Raw genomic sequence first — 10,069 nt, forward strand, 5'->3', positions numbered from 1 at the left:
TTACTTATGGTCTACATTCTAGGAAAAAATGTAGATAAAAATTAATAAATATATGGGTGCCCAGTGGCTCAATCGGTTAAGTGGCAGCCTCTTGATTTTGGTTGGGGTCATGATCTCAGGGTCTTGGGATCAAGCCTCGTGTCCGACTCCATCTTAAAAAAAAAAAAAAGAAAGAAATATAATGAACAGATATATTGTATGTTAAAAGGAGATTACTGCTATGGAAAAAAGAAAAACAATAGACCAAGTTAAGAAGCATGATGTACACTAATGGTGGGAAGGTATAATACTAGGTTGGAAAGTATAATACCCAACCTCAGTGTCCAATAATTATGAAAATGAGTTTTGTAATTCAGGATAAGCATTGATAAGGTAAGTTTTGAGCAAAATCTTGAAGAATGTGATTGATTTGTTCATGTGGGTTCATGGGAAAAGCCTGATAGAGAAAGGAAATATTATGGGATCATACAACTTGCTCGTTACAAACTATTTGAAGGGAAGTGTGTTGTCTACAATGAACAAGAGTCTAACATGAAGCTCCTGCATTTTCTGACTGTTTTGAGAGTGTATTAAGTACCAGGAGACTTGCTTGATATTATACCTTCCAATTTAATAACTACCTTTCAAAGAAGGTATTATTATTATTCCTGTTTAACAGGTGAGAAAATTAGTCTTGCAGGATAGTTTAATCACTCAGTACTAGTAAGTATTGGGACTAGGATTCCAATAAATTCAATTGTGTGTGTGAGTTTATTTAAAAATTTGCAATTTTTATTATGCAAACTTTTTATATAAAATCCCATGAATATAGCTTATTTTTCTGACCACTGGTGATAAGTTTTTGCATGAAAAATTCAAATTCTGTTTTCAGTAGTTTTAAAATTCATTAATGGGAAGCTAGCCAATGGAATTTTATTCAAATCATCTTGTACAATTAGAGTTCAGAGTCCTTGTTACTTATCTCCTCATCTATATGAATTAAGATATACAATAGCTTTGGGCGCCTGGGTGGCTCAGTTGGTTAAGCGACTGCCTTCGGCTCAGGTCATGATCCTGGAGTCCCTGGATCGGGTCCCGCATCGGGCTCCCTGCTCGGCGGGGAGTCTGCTTCTCCCTCTGACCCTCCTCCCTCTCGTGCTCTCTGTCTCTCATTCTCTCTCAGATAAATAAAAAAATAAATAAAAATAAAAAAAAATCTTAAAAAAAAGATATACAATAGCTTTGAAACAAAATCATATTTGCATCTCTATGCATTATAACTTGGTAAGATAGCAAATATTAATATGTTTGATCATGTTAGTCATTTTGGCAATCGGCGTGAAACCAATTAGCATGTCACTTTTTCTCATTGCCTGTATTTATAGAAAATCTGAGGTGTTTCCAATTTGTATTAATCAGTCATCCTTATAACACATTGGGCTATAGGTCCCTTCAGGATAGGCCCATGCAGGCCATTCCCCTTCACTTGATTTATTTCTTATACACTATATAGTGTATTTTACATGGTTATGCTTTGATTCTACTTCAAGTACTTTGTATTTTAACTTTACCAGAGATAGCTTATCCCCACTACAATAGGTAGCTAATGGTATCCTTTAAGTAAAATTTATTTTGAACAGTTAAAGTCCCAGAATACAATCATATTTCTATCTTTGAGAGAATTACATTTTACCATCTAAAAAACTAACTATAAGGTATTCAGTGTATTATTTATCTAGGCAGCAAAAAAATTCAATTGTGTGATATTCTTTTTATGTATAGTCAAACACAGATTTATCTAATATAAATTGGATCTTTTGGGATTCTGGAGTATGGAGAATGAAAACGAAATTTAATCCATCTTAATTGGTGTCATGAAGGATCCAATAACTCATGCCTTTTCAATTTTTTGCTGGGTATCTTAGTGATGATAATAGACGGCTACTTCACCATACTCTAAATGTTAAATGTTGCAAATTTAAATAATTGTTTATGGTAAAGGAAGTCTCATCCACTGTTTCTCATTTGTCACCATTAGCCCCAGCCAATTCTAATTCTACCAAAGGAAGTAGGTAAATATTGATTTATATTTTCTAATTATCTTTCTCCTTAACAAATACATTCCCATAAAAAGGATCCTAAATAGCTGACCTCTTTCCATTGTGTTCTATTCAGTGTTTTAAATGATAGCTTTAGATTAAAATATGGTCAACTTGAAACTTACAAGTAGTTCTAGAACTTGAGGAATCTGGCTGAAATTCTTTCCTTTCTTTCTGCCTTAAAAAAAAACACACAAAACTCTAGAAACTGATTTTCAGATTTGTAATTATTTTTATTAGAGCCATTCTCTCTGTAATCGTTCTCTTCCTAGTACAGGCTTTCACTAGGGGGTTGTGATTCACTGTCCCTATGCCCTTCAAACTCAGAGTGGTCAGATGCCATGAAACACTTTCCTTTACATCTTCCCATGAGACTTGTATTTTATCATCCATTCATGTTTTGTTGAATGGTACCTTCATCGACCATTTTCTCTATAAATATTCTGGAAACACTCATTATTTCTAATATTTAATTGTTATATATTATATAAATCCCTCCTTTTGTGTTTTCATATCTATTTAATCTCTCTCCCCTCTCTTCTATATTCTTAAAATAGCTTCTGAACTCTTTCATATCCCTCCAATTTTTCTATACTACTGCTGATATGAAATTTCAAAATACAAGTCTTATTTTGTTACTCTCCTGCTTACATTTCATTTGTATTATATTACCTGTAAGGAAAAAAAAAAATCAATTCCTTGCTTTGGCTTTTAACGCTTTCCATGATCCAAGATCTGGCTATGCATTAATCCTCATCTCCTGCCATTAGGAAACATATCCTCTATAGTGATATTTCCTTAATTATGTTGTATTATAATTATTTCTTGAAATATGGTTTCCCTTATTAGACCTTAAAGTTACTGAGAACTTGAATTTTATTCCACTCATCTTTGGATCCAGGTTTCATTCAGTGCCTGACATGTTCTTATTTTGACATGTTGAATTTCCTCATTCTTTTAATATTATATGTTTTGATTTAAGAAGTATTTTTAAAGGTCACTGGAGTTTAACAGATTATTTGATAAGGGAAGACGAACAGTGATATGAGAATCAGAGGGACTGGATTATTATTTCAGCACTATTGGCTACTAGCCACATGACTGTATAAATACCAGGTTTGTTATCTATAGATAAAGAAGAATAATCCTACACTGCCTACTTCCAAGTTGTTGTGAGAATCACAAATAATGACATTTATAAAGATACTTTATGCATGATAAAATTCAATAAAAATAATATGCACTACTGCTATTAAAACTAGGTGAAAATACTGAAATCTATTTTACCTTCTCAGCAAAGACAGTAATATGAATGACAATAAGGTTTTTCTTTTTTTTCTTTTTTTTTTTTAAGAATTTATTTATTTGACAGAGAGAGACACAGCGAGAGAGGGAACACAAGCAGGAGGAGTGGGAGAGGGAGAAGCAGGCTTCCTGCTGAGCAGGGAGCCCGATGCGGGGCTTGATCCCAGGACTCTGGGATCATGACCCGAGCCGAAGGCAGACGCCTAACGACTGAGCCACCCAGGTGCCCCGACAATAAGGTTTTTCAAACAAGAGTGTTCCTCATATATATTCCGTCTGTGAAAAGAAACTTTGTGCCTCACGACACTTTTGAAAACCTTTTACTATATTCTCATGGCTGTGTGTATGTTTGTCCGTGTGTGTGCACGTGTGTGGTTATTATTTACTATGATAGGCACGGGTATGAGATTCTTCTGTATACTACTCAGGGATTTGATAAAACTATGCTCATTTGATTTATGATTTACATATGTAGAACAAAAATTTAATCATTTTTATGATTCCTTTATTATTTCTTCTATAGAAACATATTAAATAGTATTAAATAGTAAATTAACTAGTAAATAGTATTAAATAATAAATTAAAGTTACATGAAGTGGAAGTTTCAGGATCACAGTGCCGATTCATATATAAAATTTCAGTGACAATGAAATCAGGGGAAAAGGACTAAAATGATTTTCTGTGAATTATGTAAGTTTCTGAATATCAAAGATTCAAAAGTTCTTGCCTCTCAGATACTTTTTTTTTTTTAAATGGGAGACAGATGGGGAGGACGGTTAAGACATTGATGGATGTCTTAATCCAGAAAGCAGGTTTCTGAGTCCTGAATATATCTTGCCAATTATCAACAGTAGCTTTGCTTCACCCTCAGTTCATTGTTGTAAGTGTGGAAAGAGAACCAACAAGTGATGTTGGTGTTGCTTGGCGACACTGACATGACCCAAGAAGTGCTGTCTGTGGGAAAGTGACATTGGTACCACCTGTAACAGGGATGATTAATTGCTGTGAAGTATGAGTGAAAGCATTTATCAGAATGCTAAACCTTTGAGATCAATTTTGGGAGCAGAAGAAGATACTGAGTTATGATAATCACTTCCTAGCTTGTCCCATATTGCTTCCACTTTATGGTTCACTCCCAAAAATTCATTTTGCATGTGCTAATATAAAGCAAGAATAGTTCTTCTTATTGAATATTTTGCAAATATCACACCTACTCAATCTTTCTTTTCTTACTAATTTCCAAAACAATGTCCTTAATATTCACATAAACGCTACAGATTTATAATACTTGGTTACAATTTGATTTAGTGACATTGTTTTCATTTTAGTCACAATGTACTGGTTGTTTTAGAGTGATATGGAGCTGGTCAGTTCTATGTCCCTTTCTCATTTTCTTATTTTTTCCCTTTTTGAGCCTCAGCTTATAAATTGAGCAGAAAACAAAAATACACAAAACAGGCGCCGGCACTGTGCCGGGAAATGACCTTAGCGGTGGCGAGGCAAGGTGGGGGCTCCGGGAGCCGGAGCGCCGGAAGTGGGACACGTGCACCCTGCCCAGCAAGTGGGGTGGCGCCGATCCTGCAGGTGCTGTCATTAGTGTCCCAACTCAGTCAAGAGCTGCCAGGGCTGGATAGTCATGTGGGAGCCTGGCAGAGAGGACAAAAATTCCAGTCTTTTTTTTTTTTAAGATTTTATTTATTTATTTGAGACAGAGAGAATGAGAGACAGAGAGCATGAGAGGGAGGAGGGTCAGAGGGAGAAGCAGACTCCCTGCCGAGCAGGGAGCCCGATGCGGGACTCGATCCCGGGACTCCAGGATCATGACCTGAGCCGAAGGCAGTCGCTTAACCAACTGAGCCACCCAGGCGCCCAAAATCCAGTCTTTTGATGCAGAGACTCAGCAGCTGCTGAAGACAGCATTCAAAGATCCAGGTGCCGTAGACTTGGAGAAAGTGGCTAATGTGATTGTGGACCGTTCTCTGCAGGACTGTGTGCTCAGTAAAGAAGTGGAACATGGTTCAGGCCGAGAGCAAGCAAGCGGGTCAGAGTGGCTTCTGGCGGGGACTGAACTGGCTGCCGCAGGAGTACCAGGCCTGGGAGCCGCTGTGAGCTGGGTCCCTGCAGGAATGGGTCGGCGAGGTCACTTTTATCTGCAACCTCTTTGATAGACTGAGGGTGAACAACAACCCCTGAGGGCCCGGGTGGCCCCCATCTATCTCTTGCCTCTTCTAGCGGGCCAAGCCTGACAATCTGAGCACGGAGGAGGAGGTGGATCGCCTGGTGCTGCAGCTGCACCGCGTGGGGGAGCAGCTGGAGAAGAACAGAAAAGGCAGAGATGAGCACTGGGTCGTGATCCGGGATGGCTTCCTGCTCCCAAGTGGCCTCAGCTCCCTGGCCCAGGTACTGCTACTGGAAAAATCACCAAATTTCGGACAGCCAGCTGGAAGATGACCCTGGCTGCTCACGAGGATCACTACAGTGAAGTCTCCCCAGGAGGCCTCCAGATCAGGCTGCCTCGCCAGCAGCACTGGTCTTTCACCTAACCTACCTCCGAGGTTTGCAGGGGAGTCGGCCTCTCCCAAAGACTGTCCTTTCCAGACTTCCAGCAGCTCCTGAGATGCTTCCCGTTTACACTGTGGTCCTTCCCTGAGCGCCTTCCTTCCCGCATTCAGGGATTGGAGAAGACACCAAACAGACTCGCCGCCACGGTCCCATCAGCCTGTCCCCCATAACCTCTCACCTGGGCCAGGCAGAGATAGGCAGCTTCTAACAACCACTGCACTGTGCACTCACTGGTGCAACAGCCATCTTGATGCCTCAGTTTCCCATCTATAAAATGGGTACCATAGCTACTGGTGGGATACTTCGGCATGTCAAGGGGTGGAACACAAACCACACCAGAAATTGCTTTTTATATATTTTGTGCAAGGACCACAGAAACAAATCTATTTCCAGTGGGTTTTGATAAATGAGTACCACGACACATGCTACACCAGTTCAGGGTGAGAATTTTCTTTTCTTTTTCTTTTTTTTTAAGATTTTATTTATTTGACAGAGAGAGAGATAGTGAGAGCAGAAACACAAGCAGATGGAGTGGGAGAGGGAGAAGCAGGCTTCCCGCGGAGCAGGGAGCCCGATGTGGGGCTCAATCCCAGGACTCTGGGATCATGACCTGAGTCGAAGGCAGACACTTAGTGACTGAGCCACCCAGGCGCCCCCAGGGTGAGAATTTTCTGATAAACCTTTTCTAATATTAAAAATATATATAAAAAACTTGGGGCGCCTGGGTGGCTCAGTTGTTAAGCGTCTGCCTTTGGCTCAGGTCATGATCCCAGGGTCCTGGGATCGAGTCCCACATCGGGCTCCCTGCTCGGCAAAAAGCCTGCTTCTCCCTCTCCCATTCCCCCTGCTTGTGTTCCTGCTCTCGCTATCTCTCTCTCTGTCAAATAAATAAATAAAATCTTAAATATATATATATTTATATATATATAAATATATATATATATATATATATATATATATATATAAAACAAAGAATTCCTTAGTGAAAGATTTTCGAAGTCATACCCATGTCTGGAAGTATTTTAGTTGACTCATTTGCAAGTTGCTTTTGGGAAAGAAACCTATATTGATATTTTTATTCTCTTCAGTTCTTATTCTGGCTCACCTTTCAGCAATAGCAATGATATTAACCTGTTAATGAGCACTTATTACCTGAGTCTGCACTCCAGGCTTTATAGGCAATTTCATATTTAATCTCACAACTATGATATAGAGGATAACACTGAGACCCAGAATGACTAATTTTCCCCTAATTCACACAGTTCATCTGACTAATGGAACAGGAAATTTCATTAAGATCTGTCTGACTCCAAAACCAGTGTTCTTGGACTCTAAAACCAGAGCCTCTCCAGTTTTATCCTCTAAAATTCATTTCTATATCAGTACTCTCTTTTGTACTTTGTAAGATTTTCAAATGGGTATACACTAGAAATCAAACAGTCATTTTACCATCAACTATATATAAACTCTCATACATTTGCATGGGAAAACATCTTCAAAAAATTTAGCGTAGTTTGTAAAGGAGAAGTATTGGAATCAACCTAAAGATCCATTGATAGGAAAGTGAATAAATAAGTTGTGTTGTAATCAAGACAAACCTTGCAGAATGTGAGTGAAAAATCAAATTGCCAAAGGATCCGTAGGTATGGTACAATTTATATAAAGTTTAAAATGTCTGAACTTCAATGCTAAATATTGTTCACGGAAACATAGAGTTTAGGTATTAAAACATTTGTATGAATGATGAACACCAAAATACGTATGTGTCATTTTGTAGGTGCCTTTTAAATCCCTGATGTTTTTTCCTTCTTGATAACACTTTTTTATGTAAAGATTTCTGAAAGGGGTTGTGACATAAGAGAACCTCTGGGAAAACATAGAAACTTGTTCCCACTATGGAGACATAAATGACAGGACTGGAGTTGAAATCCCTGGGTAGAGAAGCATGACCGTGAATAACTTCTATCTTTGTTGAATGCAGTAATTTCCAGAGAAAGCCATTACTTTACAGATTATACATGCAAGCCCTTTAAGTTTTGATAATTTACGTATATTTTAGTTTAATCTAAGAGGCACATGCTTTTTGCTGATTTCAACTCGTCGGTTAATTTGGTACTGCATGTATGTGGTTTTATGAGGCATGGGGAGATTTTTCTGAATAATATCACACTATTTTTACTTCTGAAAATTTATTAAGATTACAGTGACACAGTGTTTGAATGTCACTAGTGGGATACAGCCAGTCATGTGCTGGTAATCGTTCAGCAATCAGTTCTTCAGAAACACACACGCAGAACCCTCACAACATAGGAAACCCCAGCCTTATTTTTATTTTTATGTTTTAGCAGTCTTTCTGCTTTCTCTTTTCTCTACTCAAATTCAGTTTGCAAAGCCACAAGGTACCATTCTCAAATGCAATTTAAAAGCACTCAATGATTTTCAAGGATTTTCTACCACTTGTAGGGCACTTTACATAACATTCAAAGGTGGCTGTGATATGCCCTCTGACTATTTCTCAGACCCGTCTTTAGGCATGTGGTGCCTTGCCTTTTATGTTTCTGAAGCTGCTTATTAGTTTGGTTTCCCCCATGTATAACATGCTACTTTTTTTTTTTTTTTTTTTTTAGCATTTGCTTTTTCTTTTAAGTTTTTCTTTAAATTCCAGTTGGTTAACATTATAATGTTGATTTCAGGTGTACAATATAGTGATTCAACACTTCCAAACAACATTACTATCTTTTATTTCTGGAATATCCTCTTCTCTCTGAGTCTAAATAAATAATCCTTGCTTACCTACTGAAATTCAGCCTGGCATTTCCTTTGGGAAGCTGTTTTTAACCAACTTCAATTTGGAATCACTGTCCCCTCTTCCTGTTCATATACTCTGCACACATTTGTGATCATTGCATTTATCTCCTCCACTAGGATTGGTGCTCCTTGAAAATAAGTCGAGACTTACTTCAGAATTAAGCCCTGTGAGTAACTTATGTTAGACAGCCAATTGATATTTATTTAAAAGATAAGTAAATGAAAAAGTCAATTATGCCAAAGAAAAGTTTTCTGGTATTTCCCTCTGAAGCAGAATGTCTACATACATTATAAATATTTTGAAATTTTGAATAAGAAAACGCGAACAATGTGCTCACCATTTTCATATTGTACACTTTAATCTTCTCTTCAGAACTGAGAGAAACTAAAGTATTTGCCTCGACCATAAATTACTTTGGTAAATTTCAACACATAGGCATTTAGAGCATCTTTAGAAAGCCTTCTTACACACTTACTAATATTTCTAAGGATAGTCTTTTTTTCAGACAGGCACATTCAGTGTTGAGAGGTGAAGACTTTGTTAAGACCATGATTTTAGAACTCAGATCCTTTATCCTGAGCAGTAAATCCCCTAAAGATTCATTTTATAGTCACCAATGATTCAAGAAACCAAGGAACAACTGCTCATGTTGAACAAATCTTTTTTTTTTCTGGTCAAATAAACATTTTGATAACCTTTGACTAGGAGAACTCCATTCTTCTGTTTGAGGCCAAACATTCCATTCCTGGTCATACGTTTCTGCTTTTCAAAATGTTAGTTGCTGAGCTTAGAATTAATAAGTCAATAGGCAATAATAATAATAGTCAATAAAAAGTACCACTTAATAAGAAATTATGAGACAACAGAATTTTTTAAAGATATTTTTCCATTGTATATATATATACACCACATCTTCTTTATCCCAATGGGTTTCTTAAGCAAGCCTCTAAATTCAATACTCATGTCAGTGAAGTATTTTTGTAACAGCTCAATTTAAAATCTACAGTAGGGCTTTCAATGTCTGCTGTTAATCTAATGTACTTTCAATCAACAGATAACATGAGATTTTAATAAAGAAATATTTATTATAATAAAAAAATTGTACATCAGAAAAAAATACCCTAAAGCTAGCTTATTTCTTTGTGTTATCTGGACTTGTACACCATTAACTCTGACATATGGGGTTATCTCATCAAATAAAAGCATAAACCATTTTCACTTCTCCAATTTAATTGGAAAAAATCTTATTTCAAAAAAGAGATGTAGCTGAATGCTTATTAAATGGCTTTAAAAATACATTATTATCTTCCAAGA

At 37.3% G+C, this 10,069-nt stretch overlaps 1 pseudogene; it reads left to right on the forward strand.

The window, feature by feature from the left end:
• Positions 1–5,252: 5,252 nt before the first annotated feature.
• Positions 5,253–5,927, forward strand: LOC123848941 (MIF4G domain-containing protein-like; annotated as a pseudogene).
• Positions 5,928–10,069: the final 4,142 nt, after the last annotated feature.

The sequence above is a fragment of the Mirounga angustirostris genome, unplaced genomic scaffold, assembly GCF_029215605.1.
Source record: "Mirounga angustirostris isolate CCGP_5_RB_7025 unplaced genomic scaffold, mMirAng1.0.hap1 SCAF_2, whole genome shotgun sequence".
NCBI lineage: Eukaryota > Metazoa > Chordata > Mammalia > Carnivora > Phocidae > Mirounga > Mirounga angustirostris.